Raw genomic sequence first — 14,588 nt, 5'->3', positions numbered from 1 at the left:
GATCTGAAATGAACGAGTGTAGGTTGTGGATCTGAAATGAATGGAGGTAGGTTGTGGATCTGTAATGAATGGGTGTACGTTGTGGATCTGAAATGAACAGGTGTAGGTTGTGGATATGAAATGAATGGATGTAGGTTGTGGATCTGTAACGAATGGGTGTAGGTTGTGGATCTGTAACGAACGGGTGTAGGTCATGGATCTGTAACGAACGGGTGTAGGTTGTGGATCTGAAATGAACGAGTGTAGGTTGTGGATCTAAAATGAACGAGTGTAGGTTCTGGATCTGAAATGAATGAGTGTAGGTTGTGGATCTGAAATGAACGAGTGTAGGTTGTGGATCTGAAATGAACAGGTGTAGGTTGTGGATCTGAAATGAACGAGTGTAGGTTGTGGATCTGAAATGAACAGGTGTAGGTTGTGGGTCTGAAATGAACGAGTGTAGGTTGTGGATCTGAAATGAACAGGTGTAGGTTGTGGATCTGAAATGAATGGGTGTAGGTTGTGGATCTGAAATGAACGAGTGTAGGTTGTGGATCTGAAATGAATGGAGGTAGGTTGTGGATCTGTAATGAATGGGTGTACGTTGTGGATCTGAAATGAACAGGTGTAGGTTGTGGATATGAAATGAATGGATGTAGGTTGTGGATCTGTAACGACTGGGTGTAGGTTGTGGATCTGTAACGAACGGGTGTAGGTTGTGGATCTGAAATGAACGAGTGTAGGTTGTGGATCTAAAATGAACGGGTGTAGGTTGTGGATCTGAAATGAACGAGTGTAGGTTGTGGATCTGAAATGAACAGGTGTAGGTTGTGGATCTGAAATGAACGAGTGTAGGTTGTGGATCTGAAATGAACAGGTGTAGGTTGTGGATCTGAAATGAACGAGTGTAGGTTGTGGATCTGAAATGAACAGGTGTAGGTTGTGGATCTGAAATGAATGGGTGTAGGTTGTGGATCTGAAATGAACGAGTGTAGGTTGTGGATCTGAAATGAATGGAGGTAGGTTGTGGATCTGTAATGAATGGGTGTACGTTGTGGATCTGAAATGAACAGGTGTAGGTTGTGGATATGAAATGAATGGATGTAGGTTGTGGATCTGTAACGAATGGGTGTAGGTTGTGGATCTGTAACGAACGGGTGTAGGTCATGGATCTGTAACGAACGGGTGTAGGTTGTGGATCTGAAATGAACGAGTGTAGGTTGTGGATCTAAAATGAACGAGTGTAGGTTCTGGATCTGAAATGAATGAGTGTAGGTTGTGGATCTGAAATGAACGAGTGTAGGTTGTGGATCTGAAATGAACAGGTGTAGGTTGTGGATCTGAAATGAACGAGTGTAGGTTGTGGATCTGAAATGAACAGGTGTAGGTTGTGGGTCTGAAATGAACGAGTGTAGGTTGTGGATCTGAAATGAACAGGTGTAGGTTGTGGATCTGAAATGAATGGGTGTAGGTTGTGGATCTGAAATGAACGAGTGTAGGTTGTGGATCTGAAATGAATGGAGGTAGGTTGTGGATCTGTAATGAATGGGTGTACGTTGTGGATCTGAAATGAACAGGTGTAGGTTGTGGATATGAAATGAATGGATGTAGGTTGTGGATCTGTAACGACTGGGTGTAGGTTGTGGATCTGTAACGAACGGGTGTAGGTTGTGGATCTGAAATGAACGAGTGTAGGTTGTGGATCTAAAATGAACGGGTGTAGGTTGTGGATCTGTAACGAACGGGTGTAGGTTGTGGATCTGAAATGAATGAGTGTAGGTTGTGGATCTAAAATCAATGGGTGTAGGTTGTGGATCTGTAACGACTGGGTGTAGGTTGTGGATCTGTAACAAACGGGTGTAGGTTGTGGATCTGTAATGAATTAGTGTAGGTTGTGGATCTAAAATGAACAGGTGTAGGTTGTGGATCTGTACCGAACGGGTGTAGGTTGTGGATGTGAAATGAACGGGTGTAGGTTGTGGATCTGTAATGAACGGGTGTACGTTGCGGATCTGAAATGAACGGGTGTAGGTTGCAGATCTGAAATGAACGAGTGTAGGTTGTGGATCTGAAATGAACGGGTGTAGGTTGTGGATCTGAAATGAACGGGTGTAGGTTGTGGATCTGTAATGAACGGGTGTAGGTTGTGGATCTGAAATGAACTGGTGTAGGTTGTGGATCTGAAGTGAACAGGTGTAGGTTGTGGATCTCAAGTGAACAGGTGTAGGTTGTGGATCTGAAATGAACGGGTGTAGGTTGTGGATCTGAAATGAACAGGTGTAGGTTGTGGATCTGAAATGAACGGGTGATGGTTGTGGATCTGAAATGAACGGGTGAGGTTGTAGATCGGTAACGAACGGGTGTACGTTGTGGATCTGAAATGAACAGGTGTAGGTTGTGGATATGAAATGAATGGATGTAGGTTGTGGATCTGAAATGAACGGGTGTAGGTTGTGGATCTGAAATGAATAGGTGTAGGTTGTGGATCTGAAATGAATGAGTGTAGGTTGTGGATCTGAAATGAATGAGTGTAGGTTGTGGATCTGAAATGAACAGGTGTAGGTTGTGGATCTGAAATGAATGGGTGTAGGTTGTGGATCTGAAATGAACGGGTGTAGGTTGTGGATCTGAAATGAACGAGTGTAGGTTGTGGATCTGAAATGAATGGATGTAGGTTGTGGATCTGAAATGAACGAGTGTAGGTTGTGGATCTGAAATGAACAGGTGTAGGTTGTGGATATGAAATGAATGGATGTAGGTTGTGGATCTGAAATGAAGGGGTGTAGGTTGTGCATCTGAAATGAACAGGTGTAGGTTGTGGATCTGAAATGAACGAGTGTAGGTTGTGGATCTGAAATGAACGGGTGTAGGTTGTGGATCTGAAATGAACAGGTGTAGGTTGTGGATCTGAAATGAATGAGTGTAGGTTGTGGATCTGAAATGAACAGGTGTAGGTTGTGGATCTGAAATGAACGAGTGTAGGTTGTGGAGCTGTAACGAACGAGTGTAGGTTGTGGATCTGTAACGAACGGGTGTACGTTGTGGATCTGAAATGAACGGGTGTAGGTTGTGGATCTGAAATGAACAGGTGTAGGTTGTGGATCTGAAATGAATAGGTGTAGGTTGTGGATCTGAAATGAACGAGTGTAGGTTGTGGATCTGAAATGAACAGGTGTAGGTTGTGGATATGAAATAAATGAATGTAGGTTGTGGATCTGAAATGAACGGGTGTAGGTTGTGGATCTGAAATGAACAGGTGTAGGTTGTGGATCTGAAATGAACGAGTGTAGGTTGTGGATCTGAAATGAACGGGTGTAAGTTGTGGATCTGAAATGAACAGGTGTAGGTTGTGGATATGAAATGAATGGATGTAGGTTGTGGATCTGAAATGAACGAGTGTAGGTTCTGGATCTGAAATGAATGAGTGTAGGTTGTGGATCTGAAATGAACGAGTGTAGGTTGTGGATCTGAAATGAACAGGTGTAGGTTGTGGATCTGAAATGAACGAGTGTAGGTTGTGGATCTGAAATGAACAGGTGTAGGTTGTGGATCTGAAATGAACGAGTGTAGGTTGTGGATCTGAAATGAACAGGTGTAGGTTGTGGATCTGAAATGAATGGGTGTAGGTTGTGGATCTGAAATGAACGAGTGTAGGTTGTGGATCTGAAATGAATGGAGGTAGGTTGTGGATCTGTAATGAATGGGTGTACGTTGTGGATCTGAAATGAACAGGTGTAGGTTGTGGATATGAAATGAATGGATGTAGGTTGTGGATCTGTAACGAATGGGTGTAGGTTGTGGATCTGTAACGAACGGGTGCAGGTCATGGATCTGTAACGAACGGGTGTAGGTTGTGGATCTGAAATGAACGAGTGTAGGGTGTGGATCTAAAATGAACGAGTGTAGGTTCTGGATCTGAAATGAATGAGTGTAGGTTGTGGATCTGAAATGAACGAGTGTAGGTTGTGGATCTGAAATGAACAGGTGTAGGTTGTGGATCTGAAATGAACGAGTGTAGGTTGTGGATCTGAAATGAACAGGTGTAGGTTGTGGGTCTGAAATGAACGAGTGTAGGTTGTGGATCTGAAATGAACAGGTGTAGGTTGTGGATCTGAAATGAATGGGTGTAGGTTGTGGATCTGAAATGAACGAGTGTAGGTTGTGGATCTGAAATGAATGGAGGTAGGTTGTGGATCTGTAATGAATGGGTGTACGTTGTGGATCTGAAATGAACAGGTGTAGGTTGTGGATATGAAATGAATGGATGTAGGTTGTGGATCTGTAACGACTGGGTGTAGGTTGTGGATCTGTAACGAACGGGTGTAGGTTGTGGATCTGAAATGAACGAGTGTAGGTTGTGGATCTAAAATGAACGGGTGTAGGTTGTGGATCTGTAACGAACGGGTGTAGGTTGTGGATCTGAAATGAATGAGTGTAGGTTGTGGATCTAAAATCAATGGGTGTAGGTTGTGGATCTGTAACGAATGGGTGTAGGTTGTGGATCTGTAACGAACGGGTGTAGGTTGTGGATCTGTAATGAATTAGTGTAGGTTGTGGATCTAAAATGAACAGGTGTAGGTTGTGGATCTGTACCGAACGGGTGTAGGTTGTGGATGTGAAATGAACGGGTGTAGGTTGTGGATCTGTAATGAACGGGTGTACGTTGCGGATCTGAAATGAACGGGTGTAGGTTGCAGATCTGAAATGAACGAGTGTAGGTTGTGGATCTGAAATGAACGGGTGTAGGTTGTGGATCTGAAATGAACAGGTGTAGGTTGTGGATCTGAAATGAACTGGTGTAGGTTGTGGATCTGAAGTGAACAGGTGTAGGTTGTGGATCTGAAGTGAACAGGTGTAGGTTGTGGATCTGAAATGAACGGGTGTAGGTTGTGGATCTGAAATGAACAGGTGTAGGTTGTGGATCTGAAATGAACGGGTGATGCTTGTGGATCTGAAATGAACGGGTGAGGTTGTAGATCGGTAACGAACGGGTGTACGTTGTGGATCTGAAATGAACAGGTGTAGGTTGTGGATATGAAATGAATGGATGTAGGTTGTGGATCTGAAATGAACGGGTGTAGGTTGTGGATCTGAAATGAATAGGTGTAGGTTGTGGATCTGAAATGAATGAGTGTAGGCTGTGGATCTGAAATGAATGAGTGTAGGTTGTGGATCTGAAATGAACAGGTGTAGGTTGTGGATCTGAAATGAATGGGTGTAGGTTGTGGATCTGAAATGAACGGGTGTAGGTTGTGGATCTGAAATGAACGAGTGTAGGTTGTGGATCTGAAATGAATGGATGTAGGTTGTGGATCTGAAATGAACGAGTGTAGGTTGTGGATCTGAAATGAACAGGTGTAGGTTGTGGATATGAAATGAATGGATGTAGGTTGTGGATCTGAAATGAAGGGGTGTAGGTTGTGGATCTGAAATGAACAGGTGTAGGTTGTGGATCTGAAATGAACGAGTGTAGGTTGTGGATCTGAAATGAACGGGTGTAGGTTGTGGATCTGAAATGAACAGGTGTAGGTTGTGGATCTGAAATGAATGAGTGTAGGTTGTGGATCTGAAATGAACAGTGTAGGTTGTGGATCTGAAATGAACGAGTGTAGGTTGTGGAGCTGTAACGAACGAGTGTAGGTTGTGGATCTGTAACGAACGGGTGTACGTTGTGGATCTGAAATGAACGGGTGTAGGTTGTGGATCGGAAATGAACAGGTGTAGGTTGTGGATCTGAAATGAACAGGTGTAGGTTGTGGATCTAAAATGAACGAGTGTAGGTTGTGGATCTGAAATGAACAGGTGTAGGTTGTGGATATGAAATGAATGAATGTAGGTTGTGGATCTGAAATGAACGGGTGTAGGTTGTGGATCTGAAATGAACAGGTGTAGGTTGTGGATCTGAAATGAACGAGTGTAGGTTGTGGATCTGAAATGAACGGGTGTAAGTTGTGGATCTGAAATGAACAGGTGTAGGTTGTGGATATGAAATGAATGGATGTAGGTTGTGGATCTGAAATGAACGAGTGTAGGTTCTGGATCTGAAAAGAATGAGTGTAGGTTGTGGATCTGAAATGAACGAGTGTAGGTTGTGGATCTGAAATGAACAGGTGTAGGTTGTGGATCTGTAATGAACGAGTGTAGGTTGTGGATCTAAAATGAACGGCTGTAGGTTGTGGATCTGTAACGAACGGGTGTAGGTTGTGGATCTGAAATGAATGAGTGTAGGTTGTGGATCTAAAATGAATGGGTGTAGGTTGTGGGTCTGTAACGAACGGGTGTAGGTTGTGGATCTGAAATGAATGAGTGTACATTGTGGATCTGAAATGAAAGAGTGTAGGTTGTGGATCTGAAATAAATGGGTGTAGGTTGTGGATCTGTAATGAACGGGTGAAGGTTGTGGATCTGAAATGATCAGGTGTAGGTTGTGGATCTGAAGTGAACAGGTGTAGGTTGTGGATCTGAAATGAACAGGTGTGGGTTGTGGATCTGAAATGAACGGGTGTAGGTTGTGGATCTGAAATGAACAGGTGTAGGTTGTGGATCTGAAATGAACGGGTGATGGTTGCAGATCTGAAATGAACGAGTGTAGGTTGTGGATCTGAAATGAACGGGTGTAGGTTGTGGATCTGAAATGAACGGGTGTAGGTTGTGGATCTGTACTGAATGGGTGTAGGTTGTGGATCTGAAATGAACGGGTGTAGGTTGTGGATCTGTAATGAACGGGTGTACGTTGCGGATCTGAAATGAACGGGTGTAGGTTGCAGATCGGAAATGAACGAGTGTAGGTTGTGGATCTGAAGTGAACAGGTGTAGGTTGTGGATCTGAAATGAACAGGTGTAGGTTGTGGATCTGAAATGAACGGGTGTAGGTTGTGGATCTGAAATGAACAGGTGTAGGTTGTGGATCTGAAATGAACGGGTGATGGTTGCAGATCTGAAATGAACGAGTGTAGGTTGTGGATCTGAAATGAACGGGTGTAGGTTGTGGATCTGAAATGAACGGGTGTAGGTTGTGGATCTGTACTGAATGGGTGTAGGTTGTGGATCTGAAATGAACGGGTGTAGGTTGTGGATCTGTAATGAACGGGTGTACGTTGCGGATCTGAAATGAACGGGTGTAGGTTGCAGATCGGAAATGAACGAGTGTAGGTTGTGGATCTGAAGTGAACAGGTGTAGGTTGTGGATCTGAAATGAACGGGTGTAGGTTGTGGATCTGAAATGAACAGGTGTAGGTTGTGGATCTGAAATGAACGGGTGATGGTTGTGGATCTGAAATGAACGGGTGAGGTTGTAGATCGGTAACGAACGGGTGTACGTTGTGGATCTGAAATGAACAGGTGTAGGTTGTGGATATGAAATGAATGGATGTAGGTTGTGGATCTGAAATGAACGGGTGTAGGTTGTGGATCTGAAATGAATAGGTGTAGGTTGTGGATCTGAAATGAATGAGTGTAGGTTGTGGATCTGAAATGAATGAGTGTAGGTTGTGGATCTGAAATGAACAGGTGTAGGTTGTGGATCTGAAATGAATGGGTGTAGGTTGTGGATCTGAAATGAACGGGTGTAGGTTGTGGATCTGAAATGAACGAGTGTAGGTTGTGGATCTGAAATGAATGGATGTAGGTTGTGGATCTGAAATGAACGAGTGTAGGTTGTGGATCTGAAATGAACAGGTGTAGGTTGTGGATATGAAATGAATGGATGTAGGTTGTGGATCTGAAATGAAGGGGTGTAGGTTGTGGATCTGAAATGTACAGGTGTAGGTTGTGGATCTGAAATGAACGAGTGTAGGTTGTGGATCTGAAATGAACGGGTGTAGGTTGTGGATCTGAAATGAACAGGTGTAGGTTGTGGATCTGAAATGAATGAGTGTAGGTTGTGGATCTGAAATGAACAGGTGTAGGTTGTGGATCTGAAATGAACGAGTGTAGGTTGTGGAGCTGTAACGAACGAGTGTAGGTTGTGGATCTGTAACGAACGGGTGTACGTTGTGGATCTGAAATGAACGGGTGTAGGTTGTGGAACAGAAATGAACAGGTGTAGGTTGTGGATCTGAAATGAACAGGTGTAGGTTGTGGATCTAAAATGAACGAGTGTAGGTTGTGGATCTGAAATGAACAGGTGTAGGTTGTGGATATGAAATGAATGAATGTAGGTTGTGGATCTGAAATGAACGGGTGTAGGTTGTGGATCTGAAATGAACAGGTGTAGGTTGTGGATCTGAAATGAACGAGTGTAGGTTGTGGATCTGAAATGAACGGGTGTAAGTTGTGGATCTGAAATGAACAGGTGTAGGTTGTGGATATGAAATGAATGGATGTAGGTTGTGGATCTGAAATGAACGAGTGTAGGTTCTGGATCTGAAAAGAATGAGTGTAGGTTGTGGATCTGAAATGAACGAGTGTAGGTTGTGGATCTGAAATGAACAGGTGTAGGTTGTGGATCTGTAATGAACGAGTGTAGGTTGTGGATCTAAAATGAACGGCTGTAGGTTGTGGATCTGTAACGAACGGGTGTAGGTTGTGGATCTGAAATGAATGAGTGTAGGTTGTGGATCTAAAATGAATGGGTGTAGGTTGTGGGTCTGTAACGAACGGGTGTAGGTTGTGGATCTGAAATGAATGAGTGTACATTGTGGATCTGAAATGAAAGAGTGTAGGTTGTGGATCTGAAATGAATGGGTGTAGGTTGTGGATCTGTAATGAACGGGTGAAGGTTGTGGATCTGAAATGATCAGGTGTAGGTTGTGGATCTGAAGTGAACAGGTGTAGGTTGTGGATCTGAAATGAACAGGTGTAGGTTGTGGATCTGAAATGAACGGGTGTAGGTTGTGGATCTGAAATGAACAGGTGTAGGTTGTGGATCTGAAATGAACGGGTGATGGTTGCAGATCTGAAATGAACGAGTGTAGGTTGTGGATCTGAAATGAACGGGTGTAGGTTGTGGATCTGAAATGAACGGGTGTAGGTTGTGGATCTGTACTGAATGGGTGTAGGTTGTGGATCTGAAATGAACGGGTGTAGGTTGTGGATCTGTAATGAACGGGTGTACGTTGCGGATCTGAAATGAACGGGTGTAGGTTGCAGATCGGAAATGAACGAGTGTAGGTTGTGGATCTGAAATGAACGAGTGTAGGTTGTGGATCTGAAATGAACGGGTGTAGGTTGTGGATCTGAAATGAACAGGTGTAGGTTGTGGATCTGAAATGAATGAGTGTAGGTTGTGGATCTGAAATGAACAGGTGTAGGTTGTGGATCTGAAATGAACGAGTGTAGGTTGTGGAGCTGTAACGAACGAGTGTAGGTTGTGGATCTGTAACGAACGGGTGTACGTTGTGGATCTGAAATGAACGGGTGTAGGTTGTGGATCAGAAATGAACAGGTGTAGGTTGTGGATCTGAAATGAACAGGTGTAGGTTGTGGATCTAAAATGAACGAGTGTAGGTTGTGGATCTGAAATGAACAGGTGTAGGTTGTGGATATGAAATGAATGAATGTAGGTTGTGGATCTGAAATGAACGGGTGTAGGTTGTGGATCTGAAATGAACAGGTGTAGGTTGTGGATCTGAAATGAACGAGTGTAGGTTGTGGATCTGAAATGAACGGGTGTAAGTTGTGGATCTGAAATGAACAGGTGTAGGTTGTGGATATGAAATGAATGGATGTAGGTTGTGGATCTGAAATGAACGAGTGTAGGTTCTGGATCTGAAAAGAATGAGTGTAGGTTGTGGATCTGAAATGAACGAGTGTAGGTTGTGGATCTGAAATGAACAGGTGTAGGTTGTGGATCTGTAATGAACGAGTGTAGGTTGTGGATCTAAAATGAACGGCTGTAGGTTGTGGATCTGTAACGAACGGGTGTAGGTTGTGGATCTGAAATGAATGAGTGTAGGTTGTGGATCTAAAATGAATGGGTGTAGGTTGTGGGTCTGTAACGAACGGGTGTAGGTTGTGGATCTGAAATGAATGAGTGTACATTGTGGATCTGAAATGAAAGAGTGTAGGTTGTGGATCTGAAATGAATGGGTGTAGGTTGTGGATCTGTAATGAACGGGTGAAGGTTGTGGATCTGAAATGATCAGGTGTAGGTTGTGGATCTGAAGTGAACAGGTGTAGGTTGTGGATCTGAAATGAACAGGTGTAGGTTGTGGATCTGAAATGAACGGGTGTAGGTTGTGGATCTGAAATGAACAGGTGTAGGTTGTGGATCTGAAATGAACGGGTGATGGTTGCAGATCTGAAATGAACGAGTGTAGGTTGTGGATCTGAAATGAACGGGTGTAGGTTGTGGATCTGAAATGCACGGGTGTAGGTTGTGGATCTGTACTGAATGGGTGTAGGTTGTGGATCTGAAATGAACGGGTGTAGGTTGTGGATCTGTAATGAACGGGTGTACGTTGCGGATCTGAAATGAACGGGTGTAGGTTGCAGATCGGAAATGAACGAGTGTAGGTTGTGGATCTGAAATGAACGGGTGTAGGTTGTGGATCTGAAATGAACGGGTGTAGGTTGTGGATCTGTAATGAACGGGTGTAGGTTGTGGATCTGTAATGAACGGGTGAAGGTTGTGGATCTGAAATGAACAGGTGTAGGTTGTGGATCTGAAGTGAACAGGTGTAGGTTGTGGATCTGAAATGAACAGGTGTAGGTTGTGGATCTGAAATGAACGGGTGTAGGTTGTGGATCTGAAATGAAACAGGTGTAGGTTGTGGATCTGAAATGAACGGGTGATGGTTGTGGATCTGAAATGAACGGGTGTAGGTTGTGGATCGGTAACGAACGGGTGTACGTTGTGGATCTGAAATGAACAGGTGTAGGTTGTGGATATGAAATGAATGGATGTAGGTTGTGGATCTGAAATGAACGGGTGTAGGTTTGTGGATTTGAAATGAACGGGTATAGGTTGTGGATCTGAAATGAACGAGTGTAGGTTGTGGATCTGTAATGAACGGGTGTAAGTTGTGGATCTGAAATGAACAGGTGTAGGTTGTGGATATGAAATGAATGGATGTAGGTTGTGGATCTGAAATGAACGAGTGTAGGTTGTGGATCTGAAATGAATGAGTGTAGGTTGTGGATCTGAAATGCATGAGTGTAGGTTGTGGATCTGAAATGAACAGGTGTAGGTTGTGGATCTGAAATGAACGGGTGTAGGTTGTGGATCTGAAATGAACGGGTGTAGGTTGTGGATCTGAAAAGAACGAGTGTAGGTTGTGGATCTGAAATGAATGGATGTAGGTTGTGGATCTGTAACGAACGGGTGTACGTTGTGGATCTGAAATGAACAGGTGTAGGTTGTGGATATGAAATGAATGGATGTAGGTTGTGGATCTGAAATGAACGGGTGTAGGTTGTGGATCTGAAATGAACAGGTGTAGATTGTGGATCTGAAATGAACGAGTGTAGGTTGTGGATCTGAAATGAACGGGTGTAGGTTGTGGATCAGAAATGAACAGGTGTAGGTTGTGGATCTGAAATGAACGAGTGTAGGTTGTGGATCTGAAATGAACAGGTGTAAGTTGTGGATCTGAAATGAACAGGTGTAGGTTGTGGATATGAAATGAATGGATGTAGGTTGTGGATCTGAAATGAACGAGTGTAGGTTGTGGATCTGAAATGAATGAGTGTAGGTTGTGGATCTGAAATGCATGAGTGTAGGTTGTGGATCTGAAATGAACAGGTGTAGGTTGTGGATCTGAAATGAACGGGTGTAGGTTGTGGATCTGAAATGAACGGGTGTAGGTTGTGGATCTGAAAAGAACGAGTGTAGGTTGTGGATCTGAAATGAATGGATGTAGGTTGTGGATCTGTAACGAACGGGTGTACGTTGTGGATCTGAAATGAACAGGTGTAGGTTGTGGATATGAAATGAATGGATGTAGGTTGTGGATCTGAAATGAACGGGTGTAGGTTGTGGATCTGAAATGAACAGGTGTAGATTGTGGATCTGAAATGAACGAGTGTAGGTTGTGGATCTGAAATGAACGGGTGTAGGTTGTGGATCAGAAATGAACAGGTGTAGGTTGTGGATCTGAAATGAACGAGTGTAGGTTGTGGATCTGAAATGAACAGGTGTAGGTTGTGGATCTGAAATGAACGAGTGTAGGTTGTGGATCTGAAATGAACGAGTGTAGGTTGTGGATCTGAAATGAACAGGTGTAGGTTGTGGATATGAAATGAATGAATGTAGGTTGTGGATCTGAAATGAACGGGTGTAGGTTGTGGATCTGAAATGAACAGCTGTAGGTTGTGGATCTGAAATGAACGAGTGTAGGTTGTGGATCTGAAATGAACGGGTGTAAGTTGTGGATCTGAAATGAACAGGTGTAGGTTGTGGATATGAAATGAATGGATGTAGGTTGTGGATCTGAAATGAACGAGTGTAGGTTCTGGATCTGAAAAGAATGAGTGTAGGTTGTGGATCTGAAATGAACGAGTGTAGGTTGTGGATCTGAAATGAACAGGTGTAGGTTGTGGATCTGAAATGAACGAGTGTAGGTTGTGGATCTAAAATGAACGGCTGTAGGTTGTGGATCTGTAACGAACGGGTGTAGGTTGTGGATCTGAAATGAATGAGTGTAGGTTGTGGATCTAAAATGAATGGGTGTAGGTTGTGGGTCTGTAACGAACGGGTGTAGGTTGTGGATCTGAAATGAATGAGTGTACATTGTGGATCTGAAATGAAAGAGTGTAGGTTGTGGATCTGAAATGAATGGGTGTAGGTTGTGGATCTGTAATGAACGGGTGAAGGTTGTGGATCTGAAATGATCAGGTGTAGGTTGTGGATCTGAAGTGAACAGGTGTAGGTTGTGGATCTGAAATGAACAGGTGTAGGTTGTGGATCTGAAATGAACGGGTGTAGTTTGTGGATCTGAAATGAACAGGTGTAGGTTGTGGATCTGAAATGAACGGGTGATGGTTGCAGATCTGAAATGAACGAGTGTAGGTTGTGGATCTGAAATGAACGGGTGTAGGTTGTGGATCTGTACTGAATGGGTGTAGGTTGTGGATCTGAAATGAACGGGTGTAGGTTGTGGATCTGTAATGAACGGGTGTACGTTGCGGATCTGAAATGAACGGGTGTAGGTTGCAGATCTGAAATGAACGAGTGTAGGTTGTGGATCTGAAATGAACGGGTGTAGGTTGTGGATCTGAAATGAACGGGTGTAGGTTGTGGATCTGTAATGAACGGGTGTAGGTTGTGGATCTGTAATGAACGGGTGAAGGTTGTGGATCTGAAATGAACAGGTGTAGGTTGTGGATCTGAAGTGAACAGGTGTAGGTTGTGGATCTGAAATGAACAGGTGTAGGTTGTGGATCTGAAATGAACGGGTGTAGGTTGTGGATCTGAAATGAACAGGTGTAGGTTGTGGATCTGAAATGAACGGGTGATGGTTGTGGATCTGAAATGAACGGGTGTAGGTTGTGGATCGGTAACGAACGGGTGTACGTTGTGGATCTGAAATGAACAGGTGTAGGTTGTGGATATGAAATGAACGGGTGTAGGTTGTGGATCTGAAATGAACAGGTGTAGGTTGTGGATCTGAAATGAACGGGTGATGGTTGTGGATCTGAAATGAACGGGTGTAGGTTGTGGATCGGTAACGAACGGGTGTACGTTGTGGATCTGAAATGAACAGGTGTAGGTTGTGGATATGAAATGAATGGATGTAGGTTGTGGATCTGAAATGAACGGGTGTAGGTTGTGGATTTGAAATGAACGGGTATAGGTTGTGGATCTGAAATGAACGAGTGTAGGTTGTGGATCTGTAATGAACGGGTGTAAGTTGTGGATCTGAAATGAACGGGTGTAGGTTGTTGATATGAAATGAATGGATGTAGGTTGTGGATCTGAAATGAACGAGTGTAGGTTGTGGATCTGAAATGAATGAGTGTAGGTTGTGGATCTGAAATGCATGAGTGTAGGTTGTGGATCTGAAATGAACAGGTGTAGGTTGTGGATCTGAAATGAACGGGTGTAGGTTGTGGATCTGAAATGAACGGGTGTAGGTTGTGGATCTGAAAAGAACGAGTGTAGGTTGTGGATCTGAAATGAATGGATGTAGGTTGTGGATCTGTAACGAACGGGTGTACGTTGTGGATCTGAAATGAACAGGTGTAGGTTGTGGATATGAAATGAATGGATGTAGGTTGTGGATCTGAAATGAACGGGTGTAGGTTGTGGATCTGAAATGAACAGGTGTAGATTGTGGATCTGAAATGAACGAGTGTAGGTTGTGGATCTGAAATGAACGGGTGTAGGTTTCGGATCAGAAATGAACAGGTGTAGGTTGTGGATCTGAAATGAACGAGTGTAGGTTGTGGATCTGAAATGAACAGGTGTAGGTTGTGGATCTGAAATGAACGAGTGTAGGTTGTGGATATGTAACGAACGAGTGTAGGTTCTGGATCTGTAACGAATGGGTGTACGTTGTGGATCTGAAATGAACGGGTGCAGGTTGTGGATCTGAAATGAACAGGTGTAGGTTGTGGATCTGAAATGAACGAGTGTAGGTTGTGGATCTGAAATAAATGAGTGTAGGTTGTGGATCTGAAATGAACGGGTGTAGGTTGTGGATCTGAAATGAACAGGTGTAGATTGTGGA

Source organism: Hypanus sabinus, chromosome 7 (genome assembly GCF_030144855.1).
Source record: "Hypanus sabinus isolate sHypSab1 chromosome 7, sHypSab1.hap1, whole genome shotgun sequence".
Lineage (NCBI taxonomy): Eukaryota > Metazoa > Chordata > Chondrichthyes > Myliobatiformes > Dasyatidae > Hypanus > Hypanus sabinus.
Note: the sequence above shows the minus strand (reverse complement) of the source record.